General features: G+C 43.5%; 1 protein-coding gene across 3 annotated transcripts in view; it reads left to right on the plus strand.

Annotated features, from left to right (window-relative positions):
- Positions 1 to 6,409: 6,409 nt before the first annotated feature.
- LOC122555366 (transmembrane protein 50B) overlaps positions 6,410 to 18,452 on the plus strand; it is a 78,841-nt gene continuing 66,798 nt past the window's right edge. For all 3 annotated transcript variants that reach the window (XM_087992584.1, XM_043701301.2, XM_087992585.1), the window contains exon 1: positions 6,410 to 6,534. The gene's annotated coding sequence lies outside the window, so the exon portion shown is untranslated. The remainder of the gene's footprint in view (positions 6,535 to 18,452) is intronic.

Below are 18,452 nucleotides of genomic sequence, written 5' to 3' on the forward strand. Positions count from 1 at the left end.
ATTCTTTAAATCCCCATCTTCTATGTTATCCTTCCTATATCATTCATTTAATACCATTCACATTCCTTTCGTCCCTCTTGTATCTTCCCCATCCCTTACCTCTTCCCATGCTATCCTATCCGCTATTCTAAATCATTCCTCCTGAGTATTTCAACTCCATGTCATGTCCATGTTCCCTTCCCGTTCCTGATCCACTCTAGCTGATGTTTTATTTTTAAGGTAGCCTCATATTGCCATTTCTAAAATCTTTGTAACATGGCTTAACTTCATCCCTGTCTTAGATTATCTGCTGAAACCTACATTCATGCCTTCATTACCTGTAGTCTTGTCTTTTCCAATGCACCCCAACTGGTCTCCTACATTCTATATTCTGTCAACTGAAAGTCGAGAAGTCTACTATCTGTCTTAAACTGGAATACACCCAGCTCTCATCATGTTATTGCCGATCTATGCTGACTCCTGATTAAGCCATGCCTTCTTAAAATAAAATTCTCCCCGGGTGTCTCTGGAGAAGGAGCATGCGGTGGCCACCAACATCCTGAAGTTGTTCAGGGAGAGGTGGGCGCCACAGGGAGTGGAGTGTATTATTCCCCCCTCCAACTCTATTTTTATTTAATCCCTGCCCTCCCCTTCACTGTTTGATCACACTGTATTGCCCTTTGATGTGAAGGACACTGCTTGTCACTGGCCACTCGGGTGTTTCCTTTCTTCCTGGTGGTGGAAATTTGAATAAAGATTTGTGCACCTTGTGTCTTTCACTGTGTCTCACACCTGCACACACAACATGGGTGCTGGGGAAAAAAATAAGCACTACCGCAGTTAGGCGGTAGTGTGGGGGTTAGAAAAAAAAACAAAAAATAAAATAAAAGAAAAAAAATGCTCCTTGTTTTCAAATCCTTCCATGTCCTCATCCCTCTCTGTAATCTTTTCCAGCCACACTAGCCTCTATAATATCTGTAATTCTGGCCTCTTGTTAATTCTTAATCATAATTGTTCCACCCTTGGTGGCTGTGCCTTACATTGTCATGGTGCTAAGCTCTGGATTCCTTCCCTAAACCTCACCTTGCCCCGTTACTCACAATCTTCTGAGAGAAGAAATTCCTCATCTCAGTCTTAAATTGATGCGCCTTTATCCAGAGACTATGTCTTCAGGTCCCAGACTTTTTCCCACATAACTTCTGCTTGTTTATCTGCAGCCACCTACTAAGCAAAAGCGCAACCCTGCCAGATGTTATCAACAGGTGGATGTAAGATCTGGAGTGTGCATTGATCCAAGGTCAGAGAACAATAGCTTGTTCTTAGAAGATTGACCTCAGACTCTGCCTGGTGTATAGCAGATGTCTGATTGAGCAGCTGTCAGCTCGGCATCTGTTATACTATTTAAATCCGTGGCAATCTGGAGCACATTGCAATAGCACCGGACCATACTAAGGAAAGGTGTGCTCCCCAGGATATCATGCAATAAAGTTTGTCAACGCTCAAGGTCTGACTCCAGAGAATTTCTTCAACATGCCTTTATCCAGAGACTAGGCCTACTGGTCCCCATGAGGGGAGACATCCTCTCAGCATTTACTCTGTTAAGCCTGTTAAGAATCCTGTATATTTCACACATCACCTCTCATTTTTCTAAATTCCAGTGAGTAGATCCCAATCTGTTTAATCTTTGCTCATAAGATAATCCCTCCATACTGGGGATCGTCCGAGTGAACCTTCCCTGCACTGCCTTCAAAGAACTGATATCTTTCCTTAAATAAGGAGACAAAAATTCCAGATGTGGTCTCACCAGCACCATGTACAGTTGCAGTGAGAATTCCCTACTCTTATACCCCAAAATGTTTGAAATAAGGGCCAACATTCCATTAGAATTCCTGGTTACTTGTGTGCTAGCTTTGTGTTTCGTGCATACGTTCCCCCAAGTCCCTTTATGTTACAGATCTCTGCAGCATTTCTCCATTTAAATAATATTCAATTCTTTTTTTCTTCCTTCCACATTTTGCTACAGTTGTCGATTTTTGCACACTAGCTTAATCTAATAAAACCTTTGCAATCTGTTTGCATCTCTCTCACAATCTGCCTTTCCCCCTATTTTTGTCTCATCTGCAAATTTGACTACAGTATATTCACTTCTTTCCTCCAAGCCATTAATATATATTGTAAACAGTTGCAGTCCGAGAACTGACCCCTATGGAATCCTACTGGTCATGGGTCACTAACTGAAAAATAATTCCTTATCCCCACTTGCTGTTTCCTGACCAATAGTTCTTTATCCATGCTAAAAGAAAAACTACCTCCAACACTGCTGCTTCTTATGACTAACCTTTTGTGAGGTACCTTGTAAGAATGCCTTCTGAAAGTCCAAACACAACACATTTACTGATTCCCCTCTATCCACTGACTTCCTTGAAAACCTCAAAATAAATTAGTCAGACCCGATTTCCCATTCAGGACTATGCTTGATTAGATTATGATTCTCCAAATATTCTGCTATTACTTCCTTAAAAATTGATTCCAATACGTTTCTAACAATAAATGTTGGGCTAATCAGCCTATTATTATCTGATTTTTACCTCCCTCCCATTTTGAATAGGGAAATAGTGTTACACCAGTTTACTGCTGTTATGTTATTGAAATTCTAGAGTATTAAGATATTATTGACTTCCATCAACAATTTATTGGAGTAATGGAGCCAACTTATTTGTTCATCACCTTTCATCGATTTGGTTTTGTTTTAAACTGATATGTACTTTTCCTCTACCAGGGTATTTTTACTGGATGCAGCAACATTTACATCATCCTTTGTAACAAAAGAAATTGGGATATGATTTTGAAAGATACAAATGTTGTTTATTAAAGCCCACACATTGACATATCCAGGCACTTCAGTGACTGAGCTAACATTAATTCTTCTGGTCCTAGACTTTTTCCCATGAAGAGTAGCCTCCGTCTACATGTCATGCTTCAGATGATCTAAATTCAGATGGAGTCTGAGACCTTTATTATACCAAGAGGCCACATTCTGTGAAACAGAGATGCTATAATGAACACATTTCTTAATGGCTTACAGATTTACAGTACTGTGTTTCTTAGAAGTATACTGACTACAGGATATAGCGCAACATATAGTTTGTGAAGCATAATACTTGATGTCAACGTGATTGGCTCCTGTACTGTAATATTGTACCAATCTATTCTGAACTTTGGTTTTATACCATTCATTGAATGCCCGTTGACCTTAAGGCCCTTTCATCAAATATCACCTTTGATGAACTATCTGGCACAATTGAAAAATCATGCAAAATATATCATGAAATAATTCCAGAAAATGATTTTTTTTACTAATACAGGAGAGATTTTATGATTAATGTGAAAGAATCTCTAACCTACTGTCACTTATATTTGTGCAGTGGGAAGTTATGTATAATGTATTGGTTCTGAAAGAACTAACATTAGCTCCATCCAATATATGACGTAACACAATCGGTTGAATGCCGCCATGCTGTCAAGAGCTGTCACTCTCATCTCACCTCTGGAATTCAACTCTTCTGTCTACGTTTGAATCAAGGCTGTAATGAGGTCAGGAGCTGATTGGCCCTGGCAGAACCCAAACGGGGTGTCACTGAGCACTTTATTGCTGAGCAGATGCTGATTGATAGCACGACTGATGACACATTCCATCACTTTACTGATGATTGACAGTAGACTGACGGGGCGGTAATTGGCCAGGTTGGATTTGTTTTGTTTTTATCCACCATTCTTTTGCCATAAGACAATAAGATGTAGGAACAAAATTAGGCTTTTCAGCCAATCGAGATAAAACAATGACTGCAGATGCTGGAAGCCAGATTCCGGATTAGTGGTGCTGGAAAAGCACAGCAGTTCAGGCGGCATCCGAGGAGCAGTAAAATCGACATTTCGGGCAAAAGCCCTTCATCAGGAATACAGGCAGAGTGCCTGAAGGGTGGAGAGATAAATGAGAGGAGGGTGGGGGTGAGGAGAAAGTAGCATAGAGTACAATAGGTGAGTGGGGGAGGGGATGAAGGTGATAGATCAGGGAGGAGGGTGGAGTGGATAGGTGGAAAAGAAGATAGGCAGGTAGGACAAGTCATGGGGACAGTGCTGAGCTGGAAGTTTGGGACTGGGGTGAGGTGGGGGAAGGGGAAATGAGGAAACTGTTGAAGTCCACATTGATGCCCTGGGGTTGGAGTGTTCCGAGGCGGAAGATGAGGCGTTCTTCCTCCAGGGGTCAGGTGGTGAGGGAGCGGCATCCGAGGCGGAAGATGGGGCGTTCTTCCTCCAGGCGTCGGGTGGTGAGGGAGCAGCTTACCGACATTTTTTACAATGACTTGACACCGACATTTTTACAACGACTTGACACCGACATTCTTTACAAACCCACCGACTCCCACAGCTACCTGGATTACACCTCTTCCCACCCTACCTCCTGCAAAAATGCCATCCCACATTCCCAATTCCTCCGCCTCCGCCGTATCTGCTCCCAGGAGGACCAGTTCCACCACAGAACACACCAGATTGCCTCCTTCTTTAGAGACCGCAATTTCCCTTCCCACGTGGTTAAAGATGTCCTCCAATGCATTGCGTCCACATCCTGCACCTCCACCCTCAGACCCCAACCCTCCAACCGTAACAAGGACCGAACGCCCCTGGTGCTCACCTTCCACTCTACCAACCTTCGCATAAACCAAATAATCCGCTGACATTTCTGCCACCTCCAAACAGACCCCACCACCAGGGATATATTTCCCTCCCCACCCCTTTCCGTCTTCCGCAAAAACCGTTCCCTCCGTGACTACCTGGTCAGGTCTACGCCCCCCCTACAACCCACCCTCCCGTCCTAGCACCTTCCCCGGCCACTACAGGAATTGCAAAACCTGCGCCCACACCTCCTCCCTCACCTCCATCCAAGGCCCTAAAGGAGCCTTCCACATCTATCAAAGTTTTACCTGCACTTCCACCAATATCATTTATTGTATCCGTTGCTCCCGATGCGGTCTCCTCTACATTGGTGAGACTGGACGCCTCCGAGCAGAGTGCTTTAGGGAACATCTCCGGGACACCCACACCAATCAACCATACTGCCCTGTGGCCCAACATTTCAACTCCCCCTCCCACTCTGCTGAGGACATGGAGGTCCTGGGCCTCCTTCACCGCTGCTCCCTCACCACCCAACGCCTGGAGGAAGAACGCCTCATTTTCCGCCTCGGAACACTTCAACCCCAGGGCATCAATGTGGACTTCAACAATTTCCTCATTTCCCCTTCCCCCACCTCACCGCAGTTCCAAACTTCCAGCTCAGCACTGTCCCTATGACTTGTCCTACCTGCCTATCTTCTTTTCCACCTATCCACTCCACCCTCCTCCCTGACCTCTGCCAAGAGGCGTCCAGTCTCCCCAATGTAGAGGAGACCACATCGGGAGCAACAGATACAATAAATGACATTGGTGGATGTGTAGGTAAAACTTTGATGGATGTGGAAGGCTCCTTTGGGGCCTTGGATGGAGGTGAGGGAGGATGTGTGGGCACAGGTTTTGCAATTCCTGTAGTGGCAGGGGAGGGTGCCAAGACGGGAGGGTGGTTTGTTGGGGGGGGGCTGCGCGTGGTTTACAGAGCTGTAGATCGAAGTTGTGTGGACAGAGACTGCAATAAGTATTGGCTGTTAGGGCCATCCATCACCGTTAAAAGGGGAAAGTGAGGACTGCAGATGCTGGAGACCAGAGTTGAAAAATGTGGTGCTGGCAAAACACAGCAGGCCAGGCAGCATCCGAGGAGCAGGAGAATCGACGTTTCGGGCATAAGCCCTTCTTCAGGAATGAGGCTCCAACCTCCGGATACATTGTATCATCCTCCATCATTTCCGCCACCTCCACACAGACCCCACCACCAGGGATATATTTTCCTCCCCACCCCTAATAGCGTTTCTTGATTCTCCTGCTCCTCGGATGCTGCCTGGCCTGCTGTGTTTTGCCAGCACCACATTTTTCAACTCTCATCACCTAAAAGGGCAGAGGTGCTGTTGTCCCTTGGCTTACAGAGATGTCGATCAAAGCTGAAAGGGGGTAGACCACGCTGAGTATTGGCTGCTCGGGCCATCCATCACCGCTGTAAAGGTAGGTACAATGTTTCCCATTGGTGGACATTGCTGTCGATCAAAGCTTGAAGGGCGGCGACCAAGCCACTGATTGGCTAATAGGGCCATCCATCACAGATGTGGGGGCAGATACAATATTACCTATTGGTGGATAGTGCTGTCGATCAAAAGTGGAAGGGCGAAGACCACGCTAGGTATTGGCTGGTAGAGCCATCCATCACCGGTGTAGAGGCGGATACAATATTGTCTATTGGCGGACAGTGCAGTCGATCAAAGATGGAAGGGCGGAGGTGATTTAGGCTGTTGGCTGACAGAGCTGTCTATCACGGCTGGGTGGGGCTGCGGTCGGTATGCGGACGCCTGGAGAGAGGACGGGATAAGAGGAACCGGCCTGGGCCAAGGACCGAGCTATCAAGGCCGAGCCCAGGTCAGTTGTTTATTTCTAGTTTTAAAAAAAAATAACGAGAGAGATAGATTGGTGTCTGGTGTTTCTCTGACTTTGTCCTTTCCTGTGACCGGGAGATTGTTCTCCTTGTTCCTGTGGTGTACGGGTGGGAGAAGCTGCAGCAACGCCTGAAATAACCATCTGGGTCCTGTCTACCCCATTCTAGAGCAACATTGCTGACCGCAAAGATGCTGTCAATGCCATCTATATTACAATCTCAGCATGGTCATTCGGTATCACCTTGAACCAAGTGGAGGGTAGTGACTACTGTTGGATAATACTTTCCCAGCCCATTTAGCTCTCACCTTTTCTTAACCCTATATTGCGGACTGTGAAAAACTTCACGTTTTTGTGGGTTAGTTGGGGATGGGTAACTTATATCGAGACAAAATATATTCGAAGTAAAGCTTTACTTTTCTGACTAACTTGTTCCAATTCGTTAAAGGAAGTAAAAGCAGGAAGCGCTTCTTGATGGGAGACTTGTTCTTTGAACTAACCTGTTAGGACAGATTATGACACACCTCTGGGACTGGTTAGTTTCAAACTGGGTCAACGGCAGGGATACTCATTGACCCTCAGTGGAAATCAATGGAAAATTCTGCACTTCGATTCATTCCTATGGCAGCAGAAGATAGTTGTAGTTGTTGAAGGCCAGTCACTTCAGCCCCAGGACAGCAGTATAAGATTCCTCAGTCTTATGTCCCACCGTTTTTAGTTGCCTCAGTGTACTACACCCTTCTGTAAGATCAGGAATGGGGATGTTTACAGATGATTGCAAGTGTTTGGTACATTACCATTTGGTAGAAGTGAAGGTGTAATGGTAATGCTGCTGGACTAATTATTTAAAAGCCCATACTCATGCTGTAGGGGTTTTGGTTCAAATCATGGAATCTGGTGCAATTTTAAGTTCACTTAATAAATGTGGGATATGATTTATTTTAAAGCCTGTTCACCATGGAGGTTTATTAATATCATGAGAGGTGTGGACAAGGGTAAATAGACAAGGTCTTTTCCCTGGGTGGGGGAGTCCAGAGCTAGATGGCGTAGGTTTACTGGGAGAAGGGGAAGATTTCAGAGGGGCCTAAGGAGCAACTTTTTCACACAAACGGTGGTGTCTGTATGGAATGAGATGCGAGAGGAAGTGGTGGAGTTTGGTACAATTACAACATTTAAAATAAATCTGGATGGGTATATGAATAGGAAAGGTTTAGAGGGATATGAGCCAAGTTCTGGCAAATGGGACTAGATTAATTTAGGGTATCTGGTTGGCATGGACAAATTGGACCGAAGGGTCTGTTTCCATGCTGTACATTTCTGTGACTCTATGACACGTGTGGATGCGACTTGAACCTGGACCTTTTGGCTTTAAATCTAGCATTCAAAGCTCATCTGTGTTGGTGGCCACCTACCATAGATTGTCATGAAAACCCATCCTGTTTAGTAATGTGTGTACTGGCAAGTAGTCATTTAATAGGGTCCTTTTCTCTGCAAAGAGACAATTTACACATACTGTGTCTGTTTCAACTCAAAAGTGCCAGCTGTTTGGTTGTTCACTTCACAGGGCTTTGATTGTCAGATTGAACCTGCCTGGTTTAAAATTTCAACAAAACTTGACATTTAACAGTTGATCATCATTAATTGGTGCACTCTTCATGGCATCATCATAGCGAATAGATTCAATCAGCACTCCTCTTCTGTAGTATAAATGCTGGTTTTCCTTTTGAGTTGGTATTCTTGTGAATTGTTCTGATTGAGTACAAGATGAAAAGCTTTGAAAAAATGTGGCTTTTTGTACCAAGTCCTGTGCCAACTGAGTATCTGAATTAGCTTTAGTCTGAAAGGACAGGCTGAAATAGTGGTATCTGCAAGAATTCAAATTGAACTGCAAAAGAATGATGGTGAATCCTTCACAGTCCTGAGACCTAATCTGTCTTTCAAGGTATAATTTCATATGTGCTGCAGGGTCTTGTGGGTTCTTGTATTGCTGAGTTAAGCATTCTTATCACTATTAATGTTGAAGCTGCTGTATAAATGCAGGTTGTCTTGTGTGTAATCTTGATGCTTCTATTTTGTATGGAGGATGTAAAGGTAAAAAAAATGACTTGTATGTATTTGAAAAATGTTGGTGCCAAATGAGCACTTCCTACCAAGGCTGTAACATCCATTTGATTGAATAAGGCCAGTATGTATATCTGCTTTCTTTTAACACTTTTTTTCAAATGATATTGAAATACATGTATAGGCACAATAACATTGTTGTAGGAAGAGTTATTGGTAATTCAATCCTCTATTGTCCATGGCTTGTTAAAGTTCATAAAGATTACATGAAGCTATCATACTACTTTAAGTGCATCCTGAAAAAGTATCAGTTATACTAAAGTGGTTGTGAATAATAACATTTATTAGAAATGGGGTGATGTGCCTGGAGAATGGAGATTCCTTGGTGGTATTTGACTCTTTGTTTGAAATTGAGCTCAATGTGCGTCTAATTCAAACTGCTGTGACTGTGGAAAGGATGTTCTTTAGTCTGCCAATGGTAACATACCTGCTGTTTGTTCGAAGGAACTGATCACACTTGGCTTTGCCCCTAGGGAATGTGTCTTGGTCCTTCAAGTATTTGTCTGGAAGAAGAAACAAGAGATATCTCCTGTAAATCAACAAACGTTTGAATGCAACATTCATTTAATAATCATTAGGCTGTTTTTCTTTCAAACCAGCAAGTCCAACAGAACTACAGATCTGATTCTATTCTTGGCCTGAGCTGCTCTTTGTCTGGTAATTGTAATAAAAGTATCTGTACCAACTCACTGAGAACCAGATACTAGTCAACGCCTCCACACTACAAGGCGACACGGTGGCACAGTGGTTAGCACTGCTGCCTCACAGCGCCAGAGACCCGGGTTCAATTCCCGCCTCAGGTGACTGACTGTGTGGAGTTTGCACGTTCTCCCCATGTCGGCGTGGGTTTCCTCCGGGTACTCCGGTTTCCTCCCACAGTCCAAAGATGTGCAGGTCAGGTAAATTGGCCATGCTAAATTGCTCGTAGTGTTAGGTAAGGGGTAAATGTAGGGGTATGGGTGGGTTGCGCTTCAGCGGGTCGGTGTGGACTTGTTGGGTCGAAGGGCCTGTCTCCACACTAAGTAATCTAATCTAATCTAGCCTCCTTCCCGTCAGAGTGCTACATAATCTTTACTGTTCCAGTAAATGCTTGTGCTTTAGAAAAAGCAGTAGTTGCTTTCCAACTTCTCTGTGCAGGCAATTGTTACCTTCTAGGGAAAGCAACAAAAGTATTTGTTTCCTATTCACTAACACCTTTGTGCAGTGTTAAGCTGCTTTTATACTTAGTGTGACTATCTGCATGAGTCCTGCGTAGCTATGGCTGACTGCCAGAAGGCCAGGTTTCGTTTTTTTTAGATTTATTCCTGTCCTCCAACCTTAGCAAATCCAACAGTTTTACAGTCTGAAGAGGACATCATAGAAACAAAGAAAAATGTCAACATGGGTAGACCATTTGGCCCTTCGAGCCTGCTCTACCATTCAATATAATCGTCCATATCGATACCCAGTATCTGATTTCTCGCCATGCACTTTAAGCCCTTTAGTCTTCCGAATGAAATCGTAACTCCTTGCAAACATTAAATGTTTTGGTCTTAACTGTTTTCCATGGCAGAGAATTCCACAGGCTGACCACACTCTGAAGAAACTTTTCCTCCTATATCTGTCCTAAATGGTCTGTTCCATAATACTAAACTGTTCACCCTCAAAGACTGGTGGAGTGGAAAGTGAGAAAAGCATAGCTCTATCATTGTTCTGGGAAGGGGGGAAAGGGTGGATGAAGGGTGGAAACTAGAATCAAATTGCTGCAAAGCTGCTGAATTTTTCCATCTCTGTATAAGAGTAGAAAGCAGCACTGATGACCTCAATATATTGGAGAATGTTACGGGTTGGGATCCAAGTAGGATTTCAACAAGGAATATTCTTTGTATCTACAAAGAGACAGCATAGCTGGCACCAATGCGGGTACGCATAGCCACACCTTTTGACTTGGAGACACAGAAGTGAATTAAAGGAGAAATTGTTCAAACTTGAAAATGAGCTCCACTAGGGGAAAAAGGATACTCATGGATACAGACTTCCTTTTATTTTTGTTAACAAAAAAAATGCTATCTTCAGACCATACTGATGGTGGATGGACATTAGTGAGGAAGAGGTGACCAGAACCAGAAAACTGGAAGTTGTGATGCCAACATAAAGCATTGGTAGAATTGCAAAATTAAGTGGGGAGACACTGAATCTGGGCCAAAATCAAGTCAAGAGAGGAAGAAAGAAGTTCAGCGAGGCTGGAGCAGGCTGGATGGAGGAACTGAGATGAGAAGCGTTGGAGCAAATTCTACAGAGAAAGTGAGATTAGTGACAGTTCTGGAAATTACTGTTTGGTATTGCGTGATGGGGTTACTGTTCACACTCGACGAGTCATTCTCTGCCACTTCTGCCACCTCCTGCTGATGCCATAATCAAACACCTTCCTCTTCTCTTCACGCCATCCTCACGTCAGCATTCTGCAGGGACTTTAACCTGCACGATCTCGATCTTTCTTAACACTTCCTCTCTCCCCATGGCACTTCTTCATGCAATTGTACAATGTTTAACACTTGTCCATTCACCACTTTCCTCTTCACTGTCCAAGGCTCTAAACACATTTCATTTGAACCAATGTTTTACTTGTACTTGCTACCATGTTTGTTCCTTGAATTGTGCTTCCTCCTTTGGATTGGCGAGGCCAAATGCAAACCACTTTGTGGAACATCTGTTTCCAAGAATGGCCCTGACCTTCCATTTGCTTGTCATTTCAACATACCACCTTGCTTTCATGCAATCTTTTCTATTCTGGGTCTGCTGCACTGTTCTAACAAAACATAATGCAAATTGAAGAACAGCACCTCATTTTCCACAACTTTTGACTTGGAGTCTGCATTGGAATTTGACAACTTCAGACCCTGGCCCCATGATATCTGTCCTCCATTTTTCTTAGATTCTGTCTTTCTCCTCCAGCCCCCAATCCCCACAGCTTGTCTTGTTTACTTTGCTCTCCACCAAGGGGACAGGTTGTCGCCCTGAATTTACATCCAGTTTACATCTCCATTTCTCTTTTGCTCTAAGCAGCAACCTTTTTGCCTTTTGCACTGGGGCCTCCACTTCGTTTGTTCCTCTAGCTCTGTAAAAAGTATAAAAACCTCCATTTTCCAACCACTTTCAGTTTTGAAAAATTGTTGTTCCAGACTCAACATTAACACTAGTGGATCAAGTGATCAAGAAGCCACAATTGGTAACTGCATGGAATGTGCTGCAAATTGAGCTGCGAGAAGCAGATACTTAAGCAACATTTAAGAGGCATCTTTATAAGATACAGAAATAGGCAGAGTATAGAGGGGTATGGACTATGTAGAGGCCCGGAGCTTTCAATTTAGAAAGACATCACATCGGCGCAGGTTTCGTGTCAAAGGGAGGATCTCCTCACCTACAAAGTAACCCAAGGAAGAATGCAAGTAATTTCCCTTTGCTGTGCAATTGTTCTGAGACTGGTCATTAGAATGCGGGTGAGAGGACATGAATAATGACTTTTGTTCCCCAGGCCCATCTCCACTATGAAGTGTCATACTCTGATTATTTTCTATTTTATAGGAAGTTTTAAATGGTGGTGAACACGCTTTTATAATCAAACAGCAAGCTAATTAATGCCAAACTCCTGACATGTAAAGTGCCATGATATGATCCCACACTACTTGGTCTAGAAACTCTCCAGATGTGGAAAGAAATTGTCAAGTCCATTTATGTGCTGCTGCAAATTGCATTTAGATTAGATTACTTAGTGTGGAAACAGGCCCTTTGGCCCAACAAGTCCACACCGACCCGTCAAAGCGTAACCCACCCAGACCCATTCCCCTATATTTACCCCTTCATCTAACACTACGGGCAATTTAGCATGGCCAATTCGCCTAACCTGCACATTTTTGGATTGTGGGAGGAAACTGGACCACCGGAGGAAACCCACACAGACACGGGGAGAATGTGCAAACTCCACACAGAGAGCCCCTGAGGCGGGAATTGAACCCGGGTCTCTGGCGCTGCAAGGCAGCAGTGCTAACCACTCTGCCACCGTCCTGCTTTGTTAAATTAGAGACAAAATTATTAATTCTCTGCAGAAGTCCAACTGATATATAAGTGGACACCCCCCCCCCCCCCCAAAAGAAAAATCAGTCCCCAAATAAGGAAATATTTAAATTCGTCTAAGCACTGCTCTTGGTGCTTGCATTGCAATAAAGCCTTTGAGAATAGTCTTGAGGTCTTCAAAAGTATGTAACAGACTTGACTTGTGTGGTGGTGGGGTAGAGGAAATGAGCCAAATTTGAAAGAAATTTTCAAGGAGAATGAGAGATGTCTGATGACAGAGGGTTTAGTGTGATTGAAAGATTGGAGGTCACCAGAAGGAAAGTGGAAGAAACAAAATGTAGGAGAGTTGCAGACTGGAGACCAAGAGCAGAGACTTAATTTGCAACCTAATTGATTCCCCTTTACCTACTTACAAGGTTAATTTGTGACACAACCATTACAAGAAAAACATAAAAACATGACTTATCAAATGTTGATGCTGTTACTGTCTGCAGTTAAAGGCAGGAAAAATAATTTGCAAAGTTTGACTTGTTGAACCTTCAGTAATAATTTAATACCTTTAATCAAATAACAAAAAATGTTAAAACATTGAACTGTATCGCACAAGAATGGGCCCTTCAGCCCACTATGTTGTGTTAAACATGATGTCAAGTGAAACTAATCCCTTCTGCCTGCCCTTGATCCATATCCCGCCATTCCTTGCATATTAATGTGCTTATCTAAAAGTGCCTTTAAATGCCTTTATCATAGCTGCCTCCACCACCACCCCTAGCAGTGCGTTCCAGATTCATACTACTGTGTAAAAAAAAAATCTGCCTCTCGCCTTTCCTTTGAACTTTCTCTAACCTTAAATTCTCCCCCCCCCCCCCCAATATTAACATTTCAACTCTGGCGTGAAAAGATTTTGACCGTCAACCCTATCAATGCATCTCATAATTTTATAAATTCCTCCTCAGCTTTCGCTGCTCAAGAGCAAACAACCTAGGTATTCTAGTCTCTTCTTTACAGCTTGTACCTCTAATCCAGGTAGTACCCTGGTAATCCTCTTCTGCAAGCTCTTTGCCGCCTCCGCATCCTTCCTGTAATTGAATGCAATACTTAGTGAGGACTAACCAAGGTCTTTTAAATCTGCAACATGACATCCTGACTCTTGTATTCAATTCCCTGACCAATAAAGCCAAGCATGCCATGCACTACCTTTACCACCCTATCTACTTGCATGTTGACTTTTTTACTTTTATTTTTCATGCATATTCTCTAACCCTAACAAGAAACATAAATGCGTTTTTTGAAAGTCTTGATGCTGTTTGACAGTTTTTAGATTCATAGTTCGTGAATTCAAACTGCTGGAACAGATTCCTGAGCATACCTACCACTCCCATGCCTTTTGTTGCTACTTGCTACTGTGTGATGGTGAAGAAAATTTGAGTTATCTTCCAGAACTGCTTTGCTAGATGGTCATTAACTAGTTGAAGGATGCTGAACTAACTATCTGCATTGCAAGATAAATATAAAAAATGGAAATGTTTTATAAATTAGATGAGTGGAGTTGTTTCTACCTAAATCCAAATGTTTGTTTATGCTATTTCTCTCCCTTTTCCTTCTGGTGAATGTTTGGTGAGCTGTTAGGAGAATATAATTATATTTTGATTTTTCTATAATACTATTTGGGTTGTCTTTTTATTGAAGCATATGTTACAAAAACAATTTGTTCCACAGTTTAAAATAGTCATGTTGTCCAATTTCTGGGTCCAATACATGTTTTAAAGAACTATGTTCTGCTTATATTTACCCAGTTAATTGTGAAGGGATAACGAGCTAGTATAGTAAATGTTTTGCTCACTGGCACTTCAGTTAAAACTTTGAAGGATTAAGGCAGATAGGGAGAAACAAAACATTAGAACGAGCTCACTTGTGAGGGAGTTGAGAAAAGAATATAATTTTGATCCGGCGGCCTGGATTTTGGGAAACCAGTGCCATCAAAGATTCTGCTCATCAAGATCTACAAGCCTCGGTGGTATGGATTTCAGTTTTAATGATATAAATTTCATTCCCGTGTCACCTTGTTCAGGTGGCATCTGGCATCCATCGACAAGAAAGTTCTCCTGGACAGAAATCCAGGAAGTAAAATGCAACAATTATTTTTCACTTTTAATTACTTTTACCAGTTGTGAAGTAAATGTTGAAATGGAGGATGAAGGTAGAAGTGGAAATATCTAACTTCAGAATCTAATTCTTTTTGCCATTTTATGTGAAAGATTTTTTTAAACAACCCCAATGAAAGAATTTGACATTGCACAAATTTTAATCAGTTAATTGAGCCAGAATTCCACCCTTTACAATTCTACAGGATACTCGTCACTCAATGTGATAGTACCTGCAGTTATACAGTCAGAGATGTACAGCATGGAAACAGACCGTTTGGTCCAACCCGTCCATACCAACCAGTTATCCCAACCCAATCTAGTCCCACCTGCCAACACGCGGTCCATATCCCTTCAAACCCTTCCTATTCATAAACCCATCCAGATGCCTTTTAAAAGTTACAATTATACCAGCCTCCACCACTTCCTCTGGCAGCTCATTCCATACACGTACCACCCTCTTCGTGAAAAAGTTGCCCCATAGGTCTCTTTTATATCTTTCCCCTCTCACCCTAAACCTATGCCCTCTAGTTCTGGACTCCCCCACCCAAGGGGAAAAGACTTTGTCTATTTTTCCTCTCCATGCCCCTCACAATTTTGTAAACCTCTATAAGGCCACCCCTCAGCCTCCGCTCCAGGGAAAACAGCCCCAGCCTGTTCAGCCTCTCCCTATAGCTCAAATCCTCCAACCCTGACAACATCCTTGTAAATCTTTTCTGAACCCTTTCAAGTTACATAACATCCTTCCGATAGGAAGGAGACCAGAATTGCACGCAATACGCCAAAAGTGGCCTAATTAATGTCCTGTACAGCCGCAACATGGCCTCCCAATTCCTGTACTCAATACTCTGACCAATAAAGGAAAGCATACCAAACACCGCCTTCACTATCCTATCTACCTGCGACTCCACTTTGAAGGAGCTATGAACCTGCACTCCACGGTCTCTTTGTTCAGCAACACTCCCTAGGACCTTATCATTAAGTGTATAGGTCCTGCTAAGATTTGCTTTCCCAAACTGCAGCACCTCGCATTTATCTGAATTAAACTCCATCTGTCACTTCTCAGCCCATTGGCTCATCTGATCAAGTAGTTGTAATCTGAGGTAAACTTCTTCGTGGTCCACTACACCTCCAATTTTGGTGTCATTTGCAAACTTACTAACTGTACCTCTTCTGCTCGCATCCAAATCATTTATGTAAATGACAAAAAGTAGAGGACCCAGTACCGATCCTTGTGGCACTCCACTGGTCACAGGCCTCCAGTCTGAAAAGCAACCCTCCACCACCACCCTCTGTCTTCTACCTTTGAGCCAGTTCTGTATCCAAATGGCGAGTTTTCCCTGTATTCCGTGAGATCTAACCTTGCAAATCAGTCTCCCATGGGGAACCTTGTTGAACACCTTAGTAAAGTCCATATAGAACATAGAAAAATACAGCGCAGTACAGGCCCTTTGGTCCTCGATGTTGTGCCGATCCTAGCCCACTATCCTCCATATGCCTATCCAATGCTCGTTTAAATGCCCATAAAGAGGGAGAGTCCACCACTGCTATTGGCAGGGCATTCCATGAACTCACGACTCGCTGAGTAAAGAATCTACCCCTAACATCTGTCCTATACCTCCCACCCCTTAATTTAAAGCTATGCCCCCTCGTAATAGCTGACATGTGGAAAAAGGTTCTCATGGTCAACCCTATCTAAACCCCTAATCATCTTGTACACCTCTATCAAGTCACCCCTAAACTTTCTTTTCTCCAATGAAAACAGCCCCAAGTACCTCAGCCTTTCCTCATACGATCTTCCTACCATACCAGGCAACCTCCTGGTAAACCTCCTCTGCACCCGTTCCAGTGCCTCCACATCCTTCCTATAGTATGGCGACCAAAACTGCACACAATACTCCAGATGCAGCCGCACCAGAGTCTTATACAACTACAACATGACCTCGGGGCTCCGGAACTCAATTCCTCTACCAATAAAAGCCAGTACGCCATATGCCTCCTTCACCGCACTATTTACCTGGGTGGCAACTTTCAGAGATCTGTGTACATGGACACCAAGATCCCTCTGCTCATCCACACTACCAAGTATCCGACCATTAACCCAGTACCCCGTCTTTTTGTTACTCTTACCAAAGTGAATCACCTCACACTTGCCTACATTGAACTCCATTTGCCACCTTTCTGCCCAGCTCTGCAACTTATCTATATCCCGCTGTAACCTGACACATCCTTCCTCACTGTCAACAACTCCACCGACTTTCATATCATCCGCAAACCTGCTCACCCAACCTTCTAGCCCCTCCTCCAGGTTATTTATAAAAATGACAAACAGCAATGGTCTCAAAACAGATCCTTGCGGTACATCGCTAGTAACGGCACTCCAAGATGAACCTTTACCATCAACTACTACCCTCTGTTATCTTCCAGCCAGCCAATTCCTAATCCAAACTTCCAACTCACCCTCCATGCCATACCTCCGTATTTTCTGTAGTAGCCTACCATGGAGAACCTTATCAAACGCCTTAGTAAAATCCATATACACCACATCTACCGCTTTACCCTCCTCTACCTCCTTAGTCACCTTCTCAAAGAATTCAATAAGGTTTGTGAGGCACGACCTGCCCTTCACAAAACCATGCTGACTATCCTTGATCACATTATTCCTATCCAGATGTGCATAAATCCTATCCCTTACAATTCTCTCTAAGATTTTGCCCACAAAAGAAGTGAGACTCACTGGCCTATAGTTACTAGGGTTATCCCTACTCCCCTTCTTGAACAAGGGAACCACATTTGCTATCCTCCAGTCTACTGGCACTATTCCTGTAGACAACGAGGACATAAAAATCAAGGCCAATGGCTCTGCAATCTCCTCCCTTACTTCCCAGAGAATCCTAGGATAAATGCCATCCGGCCCAGGGGACTTATCTATTTTCACCCTTTCCAGAATTTCCAACACCTCTTCCCTAAATACCTCAAAGCCGTCCATTCTAATTAATTGTGACTCAATATTCACATCGGCAACAACGTCCTGTTCCTGAGTGAATACTAACGAAAAGTATTCATTCAGTGTCTCCCCAATCTCTTCAGCCTCCACACGCAACTTCCCACTACTATCCTTGACTGGACCTATTCCTACCCTCGTCATTCTTTTATTCCTGACATACCTATAGAAAGCCTTAGGGTTTTCCCTAATCCTACCAACTAAGGACTTTTCATGTCCCCTCCTTGCTGCTCTTAGCTCTCTCTTCAGATCCTTCCTGACTACCTCACAACTCTCAATCGCCCCAATTGAACCTTCATGCCTCATCTTTATATAGGCCGCCCTCTTCCCTTTAACAAGGGATTCCAATTCCTTATTAAACCACGGCTTCCTCACACGACCCTTTCCTCCCTGCCTGACAGGTACATACTTATCAAGGACACTCAATAGTTGCTCCTTAAACAAGCTCCATATATCAATTGTGCCCATGCCTTGAAGCCTACTTTTCCAAGCTACGCATCCTAGGTCGTGCCTCACCGTATCATAATTTCCCTGCCCCAGTTATAACTCTTGCCCTGCAGTGCACACTTATCCCTCTCCAT

This window comes from Chiloscyllium plagiosum, unplaced genomic scaffold (assembly GCF_037043375.1).
Source record: "Chiloscyllium plagiosum isolate Xiang-an unplaced genomic scaffold, Cpla_swu_hap1 HiC_scaffold_12, whole genome shotgun sequence".
Classification (NCBI taxonomy): domain Eukaryota; kingdom Metazoa; phylum Chordata; class Chondrichthyes; order Orectolobiformes; family Hemiscylliidae; genus Chiloscyllium; species Chiloscyllium plagiosum.